At 51.9% G+C, this 14682-nt stretch overlaps 1 protein-coding gene across 6 annotated transcripts in view; it reads right to left on the minus strand.

The window, feature by feature from the left end:
• KAZN (kazrin, periplakin interacting protein) overlaps positions 1–14682 on the minus strand; it is a 1230044-nt gene that overhangs the window by 34933 nt on the left and 1180429 nt on the right. The window lies entirely within an intron of this gene.

The following is a 14682-nucleotide window of genomic DNA, read 5'->3' on the forward strand; positions in this document are numbered from 1 at the left end:
AGAGCAAGGAAAGGTGCCTACCTCCGAAGAGTTTGGAGCACCCTGGTATTTGCTGCTCAAATGGCATCATGAATGGGGTCATCTGGGCCTCTCACCCAGTGGGATTCAGAATTCTAGGGCTAAATGGTGCCCTCAAGGTCATGTGGTCCATCCCACAGTCTTGCAGTAGGGCTGGCACTTAGAGGAGGGAGACTGCTCCTAGAGTGGTCTTTAGACCAGGGACGTCAGCTACCAGGGAGGTGGTTAAAAATGCAGAGGTAGATCACTTGAAGTCAGGAGTTCGAGACCAGCCTAGCCAACATGAAACCCTGTCTCTCCTAAAAATATAAAAATTAGCCAGGTATGGTGGCACGCACCTGTAATCCCAGCTACTTGAGAGGCTGAGGCATGAGAATCGCTTGAACCTGGGAGGTGGAAGTTGTAGTGAGTCGAGATCATGCCACTGCACTCTAGCCTGAGCGACAGAGCGAGACTCCGTCTCAAACAAAACAAAACAAACAAAAACAAACCGCAGAGGCTTAGAGGTAAAGGCCTTGTAAATTCTCCTATGCCCACCCTGCATGGAGAGTGAGAGGGAGGTGGAATTCTTCACCCTGGTCCCCCATGTCCCTGACCTCAGAGTGCCATTGGCAGACACCCTTGGCAGCAGCTATGGGAAAGACTTAGCGCTCTAGTATTTTAATTAATTTTTTTTACTTCTTTTACTATTTAAAATTTTGAGTCTATACCCAGCCTGTGGCTGAGTGACCCATGCCCTGGGCTTCTGAGCCTCTTTTGATGTCTGCAGCATCAAGCACATTGGCACCTCCCTGGCATCTGCATCCCTGGGGTCAAATGTGTGCCTGGATGCAGAGCTCCCTGGAGCCTGATAGAAAAGCTTTAGTTGTAAATGTGTCTTGTGTGTTTGAGTTGGAGGTGGCGCAGGGAACCAGGCTTCCCTGGAGGTCAAGTGAGGTGGCTGAATGTGTCCCTGCACCTGGCTGGGCCTGTTGCTGCCCCATAGGGTCTCAGACCTCAGATAGGGGGGCTGAGCACTTGGACCTCGGCTGCCACTGAGGCAGAGTTGAGGCAGTGAGCTTGGTGAGGGCAGGCTAAGGTTGCAACGTCCCCTGCTGAATTCCATCACTCCCGAGTCTCCATCACCTGTCCCCTGTCTCAGTTGGCTCCACCATCTTCTATCCGGAGCACTCCAGCTGTATCTCAACACCCTACCTCCCTCTTTCTCTTTCATTCCATCCTCTTCAAGCCCAGAGGAAATTTTTAAAAAAAATGGTATCTTCCCAGGGACCTCTTCTGCTCATCATCCTTCAATGGCTCCCTGGTAAAGTCCAAGGTCCTTGCTGTGACTCACAGGCCGACCTTGCCAGCTTCATCCTTAGCTTCTCACCCCTGCCCTTGGCACCCTGGGCTTCCTGCATTTCCCCGATGCCCCTAATTCCCCCTCTCCAATCCCTGCACCTGCCGTTCCCTTGGCCTGAACAGCGGCCTGTCACTTTCCTCTGCCTGGTGAAACTTACACAGGCTCAGGGCTCTGTTTCAATACTGATTATTTCAGGGACTCCTTTCCTGGTCACCTAGTGTGGGTACCCTACAACTCCCCAACACACACACTCACACACACACACACACACACGCTGTCATTAATTCCCGGAACCTTTCCTGCATGACATCTCTCACAGCTGAAACGAACAGTTGTGTAATTATTCGATGAAAGTCTGTGTCTCCCACCAGACCATAAACTGCACATGAGCAGGCGCTGGGCCTGGTTTTGCTCCCTAGACATCTCTAGTCCCTAGCAAGGGCCCAACCACGTTTAACAACCGGCTCTTATATTTTCAAGAGGTACACTGGTTTTAGCATTTGCTTGCCAATTTCTGTGGTGTAAATACTCCTATTGTGGCCAATTTCAGTGACCGGCAGGCTGTCACTGGACGTGGAGTTGGGAAGAGATCCATCCGTGGGCCTGTGTGAGCCAGCCCTGGCCCAGCACTGGCTGCAATCGAATGAGCCCTCTAAGTATTGAGTAAAAGAAGGCAGGCAGGAAGGGAGGAACGGAGGGAGGGAGGGAGCAGGCCTTCCTCTGTGGTCTCATCTTCTGCCAACCCCACCTCATCCACACCTCTTCTAGCCACAGCAGGGTCACCTGTGGCCCCTCTTATGCAGTAGATGCTACCATTCTCTTGTCCCTCTGCCTACGGCAAGGCCTCTGAACTTTGGCACTCTTGGCATTTGGGGCCAGATTTCTTTGTCATGGGGCTGTCCCGTGCATCGTAGGACATGTAGCAGCATCCCTGGCCTCCATCCACAAGCTGCTGGGGAGCACCGAGTGTAGCTGCTCCCAGCGTCCCCAGCTTGCCCTAAGGCACAGGGAGGGTCCTACTCCCTTCTACCCCGGGGCCTCTGTTCTCAGTCCAGCCCAGCTCTGTTCAGGCAGCCAACTACTGTCAAAACTCCCTGCCCTTGGGAAGTGGCAGGGGAGCCTCCGTCAGCACATGTAGCTCCAAAAGCTGAATTCTCATTTTTTAAACACTTCATGATAATGTGAAAAAACAAATTTTTATGGCCCGATCATGGCTGCCCTGTTGGATGTAGATGCTTTGCTGATCCCTCAGTCACAAGCCCCATGAAATACTTATGAAATGGGTGAAAGGCTTCTGTGGTAGCCCACAGGACCAGGGACAGCGTGGGTATGAAGAGCATCAGGAGGAGAGCCTATCAGTCACTCACCACTGTGGCTGCTGGGGGCTGATGGCAGGACCCTCGGTGGGCAGCGAGGTGGCAGGGGCCCTGCCACCAACCTGCACCACCCCTGACCCCAGGGCCAGGCTCACCCTTGGGAGGCCCTGGGCTAAAACAGTGGTGGTACTTCCCACCCCAGCGTGTCCCTATTTACGACATCATAAAGTAAATAGAAAAGTCCAGCAGAGCGCTGCTTTTACCAACAATAACTGCTTTATACTTTTAAAAAATCACATGGGCGCCCCCTCATTTTGGTGCCACCATCTTGCAAAGGCCTAGACCTGTGCTTTTTCCCACGACTGGCCACCCTTCTCCCAACCTCGGAGGACAGCCTCCTCCTTCAGTCCCTCCTGCCACACTCTGAAAATTTTCCAAAGGGTCAGGGAATTGAGATCCTGGCGTTGGCCAGGGTCCCCACTGCTCTGCACTCAGTTCCTAGGCAGGTACTTGACAAGTATTCTCTAAGTTTATGCACTTAGGAGGAAGCTGCTAAGTGGTCCAGGGAAGACAAACACATAGTTATCCAATGACAATGACTTTATGCTTTTACATATATATCTATACATCAAAAGCTTTCCTCTTTCTTCCTTGCTAACCTGTTCCACTGCTGCAGCAGCAGCCACATTTGGGAAGTCCTTCTTATAGTCTCAATTGCAAGTGCAGCCGAAGCCCATCTTTCCCCAGCTGCTGGCCTCCTTGGGCAAGTCCCACACTGACTCCTCTTTTCTGACATGTTTTCCCGGCAGGCTTCTCTGCCAGTGGGCAGCCCTGAAAGGTGGATCCCATGAGAAGAAAGGGGGGGGATCTTGACACAGGGGGCCAGGGCAAGAAGACCATCCTTCTCCACGCACCCGTGCAGAGGCCGGGCACGTGTGCATCTGTACAGCTCTTGGAGGCAAAGCTAGGGGTGATGGATGGCTGTGGGTTTCAGGAAATCAGCTGTGCCCCAACCCCACTTTCACATTGTTTAGTAAAATATCTGAAATTATGTTGGGTTTCACTAAAAAAAAAATAAGCCAACAGGATTGAATTGTGACAAAAGGTCCTTCATCTTGTGTCCACAATTTAACGACTAGTTATTACTTTAATAATTAATTAACTGGATTAATTCACTCCCTAGCTAGATTTTCACCAATTTTGCCTCTTTGGCTTGAATGAGCCCCCTCCCTGGCAAGCAGTTCCTCCTTAGGCCTCCAGACAACCTAGGTTCTTTCTGGCTCAGCTGAACCTCTTCCGCAGGCGCCTATGGACACTGGGCATTGTGACGGCTGGGAGATCCTGCCTGGTAAATCCTTGCCTATTTGCACACCGGGACAGGAACTCACCACTGAGCCAGATGCCAAGCCTCTAGACCAGGGTGAGGTGATTGGAGGTGCTGTCTTCTATGTGACTATCTTGCATGATTCATGCAAACTGTCCCACCTCCGATCTCCCTCAAAAAGCTTTGCAATTGCCTCCCGGGAGTTTCCTAAGCCAGTGGTGAGCGGCTTTCACTATGCATTGCACAAAGGCCAGTTTAGGAACAGCAAACACATTTACGAGCAGCATTGATTTAATTTCCTTCAGAACGAAGACAGCTTTGATGAGGTCCTTGGTGGGGGGAATTCTTGCAACTTAGACACCTATAGGAGAATGGCAAGGGGAACACTGGCACCAGTTTTGGCTTTTCCAATCATGCCTCATGAAACGTTCTAACTGGCGGTCCTGTAGTGGCAGCTGAGAGGAACAGCATGTACGCTGCAGACCGATGCCCTTCTAGAATCTGTTAATATGTTCAGCCAGAGCCATAGCATGGGGCAAAGGATCCTAGGAGGTTTCTTCCCATTTTGTGAATTAATCTTCTCTCCCTTTGTAGGTGACCTTTAATCGTGATCCCTGCTCCCCGCCTTGTCTGCCTCCCTCCAGCCCTTGAATTCTGGAAATTAGAGAACAAAGCCTTATCCTAACAGCTCACAGTTTAATCAGCTTCAATCATATCTGCCTGAAAAGCAGTGTCGTGCAGTCTGTTGGACCCCAATTCTTGGCCTTGTTCCATCACTTTATTTTTTATTTTTAATTTTTTTTGAGATGGAGTCTCGCTGTGTTGCCCAGGCTGGAGTACAGTGGCACGATCTCGGCTCACTGTAACATCCGCCTCCTAGGTTCAAGCGATTCTCCTTCCTCAGTCCCCCGAGTAGCTGTGATTACAGGCACGCACCACCATGCCCAGCTAATTTTTGTATTTTTAGTAGAGATGGAATTGGCCAGGCTGGTCTCGAACTCCCGGCCTCAAGTGATCTGCCCACCTTGGCCTCCTAAAGTGCTGGGATTACAGGCATGAACCACCGCATCCAGCACATCACTTATTTTGTCTCTTTGGGCTACGTATGTTACTTCTCCGAGCCTCAGTTTCCTCACCAAATTTCTTATGTGACTTTGGCGAGGATGATATTAGGATAATTTATCTTATCATCCACATCTGCATCCTCAGCCCTAAGCCCTAAACCTGGCATATAGGAAGCATTCAGTCACTGTTCGTTGAATGACTGAATGAGTGTACATAAAGTGCCTACCACATGCCTGGCACAGTAGGCACTTAGTAAATGTCAGCAAGTCATATTAGCTTTCCTCACACCCCCTGCTACCTCTCCTGCTCCCATGAAGCCAGTCTTTGTCCCCATTCCTCATTCTGAGCCCCTGTCCGCATCCCTGGGAGGCCTGCAGCTGCTTTTCATGCTGATAACTGCGCAGCCTCCTGGGATTTCTTGGATAATACGGAGTCACCCTATTGTCAGGCCCATCAACATCTTCACCTGAAGGTGAAACCCCCAACTCCCATCTCTGAGTCCCAGAGACTCCGGTAGTGACTATAAAAAAACAACTGAGCCACGTGGCTGCAAGCAGCTGACCTGGTCCTGTGTAGCCCTTGCGGAGGAGGGGTGGAGCTCAGGATTCCTGCAGTGACTCAAGGCCTCCGAGGGCAGTGCTGAGTGAAGACCCCTTTTCCCTTCTCCACTGCCACTCCCCAAACACTCTAAGTCTTGGGAACACTTCTCTGGGTTGAGAAACGAGCGTGGAGCCCTGCTGCCTGGCCGTCAGGGAGTGGAGGACAGGAGGGCCCTCCAGTGAAGGAGGATAGTGGTGAATTGAGATGGGCGCCTACAGCCAGGCAGGCCCGGGGACTCCACACGCAGGGGAAGACCAGGACTGTCAGAGCACGAGGTGTCCACAGAGAGAGAATCTAGACTGGAGGTGACAGAGCTGTTGGCCCTGAGACAAATTAGGGCCTTGGAAATTTTCCCCCAATGGACACTAAATTAAAAAAAGATTAGTTGTCAATGTGAAAGAATTGGGGTGTATTATGTGAGATTTTTGGCTTCTCTAGAAGATCCGGAGCTCTGGAAACACCGGGCTGGCTTTGCTCCGAGCAGCCTCGCTGGAGTGAGCAGAGCTGCTTCCTTTTGCTACAGCACGTGCTGGCCCCATGTGGCCACGTCACTGACCCGCCTACCTGCAGGGTCCCCACAGGCCTCTGAGTTTGTGGCATAGTTGAAATGAGGCGAGTAAGTGTCCAGCCCAATGCTGGCAACTGAGAGAGCCCACAAGGTGAGTCCTTGTCATTGTCACCCTAATATGTGTTTGCAGTGGGTGCTGATCTAAAACAGCAGGCGGTGACCGTAATTCCAGCTTGCTCCGCGAGGCCGTGCAGTCGTGACGGCTAATGTTTGCCTGGTGCTTTACAACTAGTAAGCATGAGCTCACTGCATCCTCCCCAGAGAGGGGGACTCAAGATTCCCAGGGGCCCATTTTACAGATGAGAAAAGTGGAGCTCAGAAAAGCCAATCAATTGTGTGCAGAGGGCACAGCCCAGACTCAGGGCCTGGGTTCCTGCTCTGAAGCAGAGATTTTCTGTCACGTGGGCCTCTGCAGCCCTGAAAGCAGCAGCTGGGATGTCTTGGATGCGTCTCTCCATTTACTATTTTATCTTCGCAACAGCCAATATGTTTTATCTCCATTTCAAAGAGGGGGAAACTGAGGCTCAAAGGGACTCGGTGTTGCACAGCTGGTATGTGCCGATGCTGGGATTGAGCCTCAGGATCTAGCTCTGAAGCCCAGGCCTTTCCTCAAGCCCCTCCCTGTAGGAGGCCGATCAATTCTGCTGGGCTCAGGCTGTCACTAAGATGAGTTTGTTTCTTGCACACATGTGAAAAGATGCAAGGAATTTGGAATTGGCTCACACACTCAAGCTGCCATCAGTGACCCGGGCCTGTTACCTCTAACCCTCCATTTGGGGACAGGCCCTCAAGTTCCTCCTGGCTTGTCTCAAGTCTCCTCCTTGCCACCACAGCTCTGGTGCCCACAGTGACAGCTGTCAGAGGCTGCTTCCTTCCCTCCTGGTCCACGTGCCCTGGCCACAGGCTCCACGCCGCCTCCACAGACATCAGCCTAATAAGGAAGGAAGCTGGCCTAGTATAGCACGGATCCAATTTGGATGTGACTCTGACATCCCTGGCCTGTCCCAGGGAAAAGAATTAGGCAGCTCAGAGCCACCAAAGGGTGATGAAGTGCTCTGGAGGGCAGGTGGGGCCAGACACCCTGGCAGCATGGACATGCCCATCCCCTGGGTCCCTGTGCCAGCAGACTCAGCCCGTCTGTCTATATCTAGGACCTAGGAGAGCAGGAAAATAATGAACACCCTGGGACCGGCATTTCCAAGCCAATCTGTGGGGCTCTTCTGCCTCGTGTGTGTGCTGTGCACTGCTTCGGGTCCTTTCTTAGCAAAGTGGATGCTGAGATAGAGGGGCTGTGACTACAGCTGGCCTTGTGCCTGTCACCTCCCTTCTGGAGGCCCATAGGGATGTCATATGAGCCACAGAGACTTCTCATGGCTAAATAATGGTGGCATGCTTAGAGATTGCCACAGAACCACTGACAGCGCCCTCAAAGCACAGAATAGTGGAGCTGAAGGGCCCGAAGAAGTCATCTGTCCCAATAGTTTCCAGTTGGTGATCCACCGAATGAGAGTAAAAGGTGTGGTTCTGTGGTCACGTAAGTTTGGGAAACACTAGATGGGTAAAGGTAGAAGATTTTCTTTCATTGCAGAACTTGTCAGAGCCTTAATAAGTGAAAGGGTTGTGCTGATCTATAAGGGGTGGAGATATGATGCAGTGTTTCCAAAACTTACTGACCCAGGGATTTTTTCCCCCTAGTTGAGTCTTATGGTTGGACGCAGCTCAAAGCACCGGCCAGGGAGGCAGGAGCCCTGGGTTCCAGAACCAGTTCAGACACTGATGCCCTGCTGGGCTGTGGTCAAGCACCCTCCCATCTGCAATATGAGGGGAGTGGACTAGAGACCACTGACACCCCTCTCAGCTCCCAAACTCTTGCTCCCTCTGGTCCTATTCTGGGCTGGCCCCTGCAGCTTGGGCAAATTGCTGAACTTACCTGGGCCTCAGTCTTCTCATCTGTACAAAGGGCCCTGTCCTGCCTACCTCACAGGGCCGGCGAGAGGCTGAAATGAGATCACCATTGCCATTGTCATCATCACGGTCATCATCATGGTGGCTAAGGTTTATTGAGCCCTGTGCTAAGCCTTGTATACATATTGGCCTGTTTCATCCCTGCAGCCACACTCTGACCTAGTATCTTTTCACCCCTATTGTCCCCATGAAGAAACGAAGGCACAGCAGGTGAAGTCCTTTGCCTAAGGTTACCAGGTAACAAGCGTCAGGACTGAGGTTGAAACCCAGGGAGTTTGCCCAGGATGTAATCTCTTAACCCTGACCCCCATCTCCCCGTGAAAGAGTGTCGTGAACTGTAAATCGCTGTGACCTGGGGAGGCGTTGCTCAATGCAGTTGTCCTGTGGTTCGTGGGGGACATTCATGGCCTTGGCCTTGTCTTATAGACTTCCAGAAGGGGAGCCAGGGGCCCCATTTTCCTATTTCCTGTTCTACCAGGGTTAAGGAGGGTCTCATACTGCCCCTCACTGATAGGGAGGAGGGGTGAGCAGGGAAGCCGGGGGACACCCATGAGGAGTGACTCCTTCACCAGGCTGGTGCCCCTCTCCCTTCCTGATCACAGCCCAGAGACCCCTGGAGGAGCTTGGAGATGATGTGCCCCCTGGTTTTCTCACATACTGCCTCTCAGCTGCAGAGATGCTGCAGACCCGTCATTCACACCTATTTCAACAAGCCGAATACACTGGCGTTTAGGGCTAAAGGGCAGGGAGGTGGATGGCAGGGAGGGACTCTCCAACACGGTGGCTGCAGCCTCTCCCCTGCCGACCGCCTTCTGAGGCACATCCAGGGACTTCTCAGATTTCACAGGCCACAGGTGGAAAACCACTGTCCTGGTCTGTTTTAGAGACAGCCTAAGGCCCAGAGAGGGAGACCAGCTTGCCTGTGGTCACACAGCGAGTCCTAGACCAACCTGAACACTGGGAGTCCAGAGCCGGGCTCAGGGGCCCTGAAGGCGCTGGGCTGGGGGTGGTGGGGCTTCTGGGTGAAGAAGACTGGGCCTCCTCAGGAGTCCAAGGGCAGGGGTGGGCAGAGGCCTGCAGGCCCCTCTGTAGCAGCTCCACATCTGACCACTTCCCAGAGTGCAGCAGCTTGGGCTGACTTGCCCCCAATTTAGGGCTCATGGTCTGGTGTCCATGGGATATCACTGGCCCCAGACCGAGGCCAGCAGGTCCACCGGACAAAAGTCTCAGTCGGACACAGGTCAGGAGGAGTCGGATGGACCTCAGGCACCGAACTCAGATCTCACTCAGGTTTGACTCCTGCTTCTGCCACTTCCTGGCTATGCATCTCTCGGAGACTCGGGGAACCTCTCTGTGCCTGCAGTGTGGGTGCTGCTGCAGGCTTCTGAGGCTGGCCTGGGGCGTCAGATACTCCAGAGTGCCCGTCCCCTCTGCTCAGCGGGGCCTAGCAAGGCCCCAAGCAGCAGGTTGCCTGGGGGGCAGCTTGGGGTCTGGCTTGGGTAAGTTTCCTCCCTTACTGGGGGGACCCTGGGGTTGCCCCAGGAAGGTGGCCTCAACCTACCTTGTGATGGCCCTGGCGAGTCTGCCCTCCAACCCACGGGCACTACGCTGCCACCCTCAGTCTCTGCCCCATGTCACCTCCTGCGACAGCCCACACCAGGCAGCTTGTTCAATACGCACATAGCTCCCAGGGCCTCGGCCTTAGACCCTTTGGTTCGGTAGCTACAGGATGGGGCCTGGGAATGGATATCTTTAAAACCCAAGGCTAGGTCAGGTTTGACAACCACTGATCTCCTTGTGCTTCTCAAACCTCCTCTCTTCCTCTTTCCTTCTCACTCACTCTACCATGGGACCTTTCACGTGGACTCGTACACGGAAGTCCAGTGTGTAACAGGTAAGTGCAGAGCCACTGGCTGAGGGTAGGCTGGAGCCCTGCCTGCTGATTCTTTTGCCAGCTATGGCAACCCCTTGAGGGACTGCTGAGGAACCCCTTTGGGGTTCCATGGAACACAGTTTGCAAACCCCATATTTTGCCAGTCTCTTCCTCTTCTGGATTAAGGAGTTGAATCCTAAAAAGCTGGCCTACTCAGCGCCCGGCCTCATCCTACCAATGAGGCTTTCATTCTGATGTTCTCTGAAGCTTTCTATTGCTCAGCAGGCCCTGAGAGGGGGCTTGGGGCCAGTGGGTGACCTGAGACTACACAGCAAAGTTACCAAGAAGATGGACTCTGGAGCCAGACTGCTAGAGGTGAATCCCAGTTCCACCTCTTCCTAGGTGTGTGACTCCAGTCAAGAACTTCACCTCTCTGTGCCTTGGTTTGTTCATCTGTAAACTGGGGATGACATGTATTTTGGAGAGTTGCTGGAAGGATTATACGAGTGAGTGTCTGGAAAGAGCTTAGAACAGTGCTTGGCACAAAGAAAATACTGCATAAGTGAGGCAGCCCTGACTTCCAGACCAGGCTGGCCCTGGGTTCTGACAGCAGCGTCTAAGTGTTTCTACTCAGACCTCAGAAAGACAGAATGCTGTCAGAGCTGGTGGATTCTAGGGGCAAATAACTCAAACCCTCCCTGTTCTGAGGCAGAGCAGCCCAGATTCTTTTTTGTAGCAGTGCTGGAACTGCATTTGCACTCTGAGGGCTGGTGTTCACAGATCCTGGCAGATGGAGGAACTTCACACACACAGCCCGATGCCCTGATTTTACCCCAGGGACAAGTTTTGATTTGAGGCACTGTCAGGCTCAAGATGTGTTACAAATCACAGAGAATAGTAATCATGGGGCCAGCCCTTTTCAGACTCCAAAAACACATTCAGTTCTCATTTCTGAACCTACGAGGAGGGGAGGGTAATTACACCCATTTTACAGATGAGTACACTGAGGTTCATAGGTTAAACAACTTGCTTAGAATCAGATGTGGGGCCAGAACTGGGAGCGATTATCCAGGTATGACCGGGAAGCCACTGGTGGGCTACAAGGGTCCTCTGGATGGGGGCAAAAATGACTTCCCAAAGGCAAATCTTCCGTTGAGGATTCTGGAAGCAAGGCACACAATTTTATAGGTTCTCTTGTATTGGTGCGATTAACAGCTACTTACTGGTAACCATTAAGAAAGCAACAAGGAATTTTCGAAACCTAAAACTCAGAAATGCAAACAAGCTACCAGCCAGTGTTTTCTGTGATCCAGAAGCATGGTTTCTGTACACAGCCTGGCAACGTCACAAGGCCTTGCAAGGCACGTGCTAGGTCATCAGAGGTCCTGCCATTTTCAGGATGAATAGGCCAAGATTTTCCCTTGCTGCTATTCTTGGATCAATCCTGTTGGGATCATTTTCTCAAGGATTCAGTTTGTTGCCCTATAGAGTACCGTGCTGCATATTTGCATATTTTCCAGCCACGGGACTTTGAGACATCATCCAATTGTGGTTCAGGTATGAAATATCCATACCCAGGCTGGGTGTGGTGGCTCACACTTGTAATTCCAGCACTTTGGGAGGCCAAGGTGGGTGGATCACCTGAGGTCAGGCGTTCAAAATCAGCCTGGCCAACATGGCAAACTCCCGTCTCTACTAAAAACAACACAAAAAGTAGCCGGGTGTGGTGATGCACGCTTGTAGTCCCAGCTACTAGGGAGGCTGAGGTGGGAGAATCGCTTGAACCCAGGAGGCAAAGGTTGCAGTGAGCCGAGATCGCGCCACTGCACTCCAGCCTGGGCGACAGAGTGAGACTCTGTCTCAAAAAAGAAAAAAAAAGAAAAAAAAAAGAGAAATATCCATATCCTATTTGCCATCCCAGACTTATACCCACAATTTGCCCACAGGGGGACATTTTAGTGACATGCCATAACTTTGATATTTAAATAACTTCTAACATACGAACTGCTAAGATATTTGTAAGTTTGGGGGCATTATTTTGTAATGCAGAATTACGAATATACTCTTTTATAAAGAATAAGCTGATACATGTTCCCTATTCATTCTTCATTATCACCAGGTTCTGTAACCACTGGAAAATGGGAACAGGTGGGGGCCAGGGACCGGGGCATATTTTGCCCCGCCCAGTGGAGTCCAACTGGAAAAAGCCCAGGAGCCATCTGGGGTGTCTGGGAAAATGCAAGTTTTTGGGGAAAACCCAGAGATATTTTATTTATTCATTTATAAATAATAGACAGGGTCTCACTCTGTCGCCCAGGCTGGAGTGCAGTGGCTCGATCTCGGCTCATTGCAGCCTTGACATCCCAAGCTCAAGGGATGCTTCAGCCTCAGCCTCCCGAGTAGCTGGGACTACAGGCGTGTGCCACCACACTTGGCTAACTTTTGGCCCAGAGGTATTTTAAAAATCATTTTGTCAAACGACTGATGTCCCCCACGGTTCAGGCTCACTCTGCCTGGATTCCCCAGGAGCCCAGGTTGAGTGACGGGCACGATACCGTTTGTCACAGGTGCGGGGCGGCTCTTGGACCGCAGGCTCATGCTGTGGCGGGGAAGGGTGCCACAGAGCTCCCCAGGTGTGGGGGGCTGCACTACCCCTCAGGATCTGCAGCTCTGGTACAGCCAGGGGTTGGACTGCAGGGCCAGTGGAGGTAATTCTGCTCCTGACTTAGCCAGGAAGAGGAAGGGAGAGCTGGTGCTGGACAGCAGCCGGTTTCTGCTCTGATTCCCCCGCTGATTCCTCTCTAGGGGTGAGCTTTCTGGGCCTGCGGGGAAAAGGCTGATGGAAACAGACTCAGTCACAAAAGTGAGGCAGTGCAAAGCTGTGTCAGAGGCTACTGGTGGGCGAGGGGCCTTGAAACCAGGCCCAGATGATGCACTGAAGATGCCCACCTGGGAGAAGGCCCAGCTGCTTGGCGGCAGCCCCTCACTGCTCAGACGGTGGAGTGGTTCAGGGCATAAACCCTGTAGCCAAAACTCCATAGTTTGAGGCCCACTTCTATTGTCTCCCAGCTCCATGACCTCAGATGAGTTACTCAACCTCTGTTTTCTCATCAATGACAGACTGTTGGGAGGGTTAACTGAGTTAATATGTGTAAAGTGCATAGCATGGACCCTGGCCTGTGGTAAATGCCTAACCAATGTTAGATATTATTATTATTGTTATTATTGGTTACAGCTGTTTTAGCTTGCAACGTGGGTAGGAGGAGCACACAGATGGGCCACTGAGTACAGTCATGCAGCTTGTGTATTGAGAAACCAGGACACCATTCACATGGTAGCCTGGAGAATGGCACCTTCTGGAGTAATGCAGTGCACAACCTGTGCAGCTGGCCCTGGATGCCCTGGGCAGCCCTACTCCAATTTCTAATAGGTACCATTTGAAGTTGGACCATTTGGAGCAAGGTCCTGGAGAAGATTCTTTTTTAAATATTTATTTATTTTTTTGAGACAGAGTCTCGCTCTGTCACCCAGGTTGGAGCGCAGTGGCGCGATCTCGGCTCACTGCAAGCTCCAACTCCCGGGTTCATGCCATTCTCCTGCTTCAGCTTCCCTGGAGAAGATTCTTTTAAAAAAGGAGGTATGGTGGCTTTTGAGTAGAGCTACAAAGACCCCAAATAAGGTATGGCCTGGCTCTTGAGAAGGTCCCAGGATGAGAGGCACAATAGCTAGGACGCTGGCCAAGTCATTCCTCTCTGGGCCAAAGTTTTTGCCACATGTCCAGCATGAGAGACAGGGTTAGTTTTGAGAGGGCAAAAAGGCTTTATCCTTGTATGCCAACTCTGATTGACTGGCTGTGGCTATCTGAGGCTATGTAAAGTGAGAAATCAGAGGCCACTTCGGGATGGGCAGGAAGGGCTCTTCAATTGATTGGTGATGTCTGCATGGGGCCAGGGAGAGGGGAGTAGGGGCATGCGTGTGGCCACACTTGCCCTCCTCAGATCAGCTCAGTGGTTCTAATCCTGGCAACCCTTTAGAATCACCAGAGGAGATTTAAATACACTTCAATTCCAGGAATATGGCCTGGAATGAGTATTTTTTTTTTTCCCTAAGGTGTGGTCAGGCTGAGAACTGCTGGGGTAGATGGCCCTAAGTTCCTTGTCACCCAGGGCTTTCCTGGCCTTCCCAATCCTACCATATCCACTTGCATCCTCACTGGGGGCTCATTTTCACCTCGGCATGGTGTCTGTATTACATAGCTTTATGCTGCAGAGGTGGGAGGGGACTTAAAAGCCAGCCCTCCATCAGTCTTATTGCCGGGGAAAATTTTTTTTCAGTTGGGAGATATAGAGATTGAGGGTACTGACTATGTCAGGCTTTGGGGTAACCCGGGTACCCTCTTCTCGGGACATACAGTGGAGTCTCGCTGGGGGAGGCCTGAGTTTTGTATCTGGGGGGTTCTCTTGGGGCTAGGAAGAGCCTGGCTCACTCTGGCTTCAATCAAGGAAGCCTGTGGCTCCCTCTCTATCTCCCTGAAGCTCCTCTCGGTCCTCCAGGGAGGGTGGGATCGTGGGACGCGCAGAGGTCCACGGAGGTCTGCGGGAAGTAACACGC

Source organism: Pan troglodytes, chromosome 1 (genome assembly GCF_028858775.2).
Source record: "Pan troglodytes isolate AG18354 chromosome 1, NHGRI_mPanTro3-v2.0_pri, whole genome shotgun sequence".
NCBI classification, from domain to species: domain Eukaryota; kingdom Metazoa; phylum Chordata; class Mammalia; order Primates; family Hominidae; genus Pan; species Pan troglodytes.